Genomic DNA, 2,630 nt, shown 5'->3' on the forward strand with positions numbered 1-2,630 from the left:
TCTCCATTGATACTAATTCTAGTTGAAACAAATTAAACGTTAAGATCAATTTTAAAATATTTAGAAAATATTAACCACAAAAAATATAATTTATCCAAAAAATGACAAGAGAACCAACATCATAATAGAATCAACAAGAACGTGATCAAGAATCCTAAACCACAGTAATAACAAAATAATTGAAGAAAAATAATAGTCACAGGAAAAAGTACCTTCTAAAGTACAGAGGTGGGGTAAAAGGACGGCAAGAGGTGGCCTGCAGTAGAGGAAGGACGAGCACAACGTAACCGGAACAAACGAGGGTGGAGCTCAGCAACAAAACACAAAAATTAATTGATACTAGCAAGATATCCGCAAAATGCACGGGTAAGACAAATGAAGACTATATAACAAGAATATAAAATATATTCGGGATATTATTAGGTACAAAAATAAAAAAGCATTGATATTAGTCGAAAAAGTATATGAAAATTTTTAAGCAAGCAAAAAAGATAACTATTAAAAATATGCTATAAAATATTATGTTACGTTGTTATTTATAAGTGATTCAATGATGTTTTAAATTTTCTACTATTTAACCCAAATATTAAAAATTAAAATAGTACGTAATTTATATTAAATTACATTATATTATTTTTCTAAACATTAATAGTGCTCTTTTATTTTTCACACCAATTAACAATTTAAATATGATTTACATTCACTTCATAATTGTATTTTTCTTTTGTTTTACTCAAGGAGACCAATTCAGCAATAAAAATGACCAATTCAGGAGTAATATCTTATGTTTGTTACTAAAAACTTTTACTTTAAAATAGAAAATATACAATACTTTCTCTTTTATATTTGTATCAAGAAGTATATTGAGTAATTAGTAACTTGTATGAAATTTAAATAATTAAAAAGGACTATAATAGACAGAATATTTAAAACAAAAAACAACCTTATTAAATTGAAAAAGGAAACAAAAAGCCTTGTTGTTTTTGAAATAGGATTTGGATTTGGCCAGAGTAAATCAAGTGTTTCCATAACCTCAAACAAATACATTATCTAGAGAATAAATTTAAATTAAAAGTAAGAAAAATTATAGCTACTAATAAAAAGATATATCTATCCATTTACATTTTTTGTATAAAAGACCCGTTTTTGGTAGTATTCTTCATATATTTTCTTTTGGTGTCATATGCTGCAAAAAGGACATTTCTCCTTAAACTTTCTCCAAAATTACAGCCTTTGAAAATTCTCCTTTACTAAGATATAGAGCCATAGAGGAATTACAATGCTCTTTTACAGGAATATTTGTCTTTCCTATATTTGTCGATATATTTCCAAAAGAATGAATGAAGTAGGCAATGTAAGCACAATCTCATTCATAACACAACTTTACTTTTAGTATATAAAACTCATTACATGAATCAAGTAATGCCATTTAGAATTTAGCTCATATATATAGAAATATTTTGTTAATGAACTTTGCACTAAACAAATATTAACTTGAGAAAAAAGAAAAGTGTAGAGAAAGCCAATCTAGAGTAACAATTTTTTTTCACTTTTCATCTTTGAAAAAATTATGTTCATGTGTTACATTTTCTTCAGCTAAGTCGCCCAGATATTTTTCATGCTTGACAGAGATCATACTTCTAAAGTTTTTCCTTTTAAATTGTTCACAATTTTCATTAGTACATCAAAAAGAAAAAGAAACGACTTGACAATAATCTAAATTCACCACATGAAACTCATACATGCATTGTGATGAATTAGAAACAAAAAACTCTTTAGCTTTCTCAAAAATATCGAAAAATTTAGGAGTTCAAAAATACAATTTCTCGCAACTATACTCTATGACTCATTTGTTGTCATAAACAGCAAAGCATGAAGCTTAACAAGAATACAAACCCACAATTTAATAAGTAGAATACATCTATGGTAAACACTGTTAAAACAAAAATAATAAAAACTTAAAAATTTAATGAGATAATTAGAATTAAATATTTGTCTTAAATCCTTTAATAAAATCACTAAATGAAGGCAAAGAACTAAGAATTATTCATTCAAAGACAAAATTATATACTGATATTTGCACCTTATAAACATCTTTGTTGAGTTCTGACAATTTTGAAAAGTAAAGTATTTTTCACCAACCTCTCTTACATAAAATCATCAAATTTAGAAAAATCAACCATGTTTAGACTGAATTAAACGGGGTTTAGTGGTATATCCTTTCATGATGTGGATATCAATTAAAGTAATAGTAATATAGATTTCAAAGATTAAAAAAAGTAATAAAATAATGATTTCATTAATTAGAGTATATCAAAAAATTGGTTCATGTACATAATTCACAAAAATATTTGTGACGATCACTTAAGGTCCTAACTTTAAAAAGATTTAGTTAAATAATAACTTTGTATCAATAAATTTAGTCCTGAAAATAACCGATAGTTGATATTTGCAATTTATAAACAATCATGTTACTTAAATAAAATTTTTTCTTGGTCTAACATGAAAAAAACAGATCAATCAAGGATCTAAGTGAACTGTTGAATTAATCCCTCCTATAAACTTTGACTCTGGGTCTATTGTAACATTTCCTAAAGTCTTTAAAATTGACAAAAAATATCCATTGATGT

Source organism: Arachis duranensis, unplaced genomic scaffold (assembly GCF_000817695.3).
Source record: "Arachis duranensis cultivar V14167 unplaced genomic scaffold, aradu.V14167.gnm2.J7QH unplaced_Scaffold_77090, whole genome shotgun sequence".
Classification (NCBI taxonomy): Eukaryota; Viridiplantae; Streptophyta; class Magnoliopsida; order Fabales; family Fabaceae; genus Arachis; species Arachis duranensis.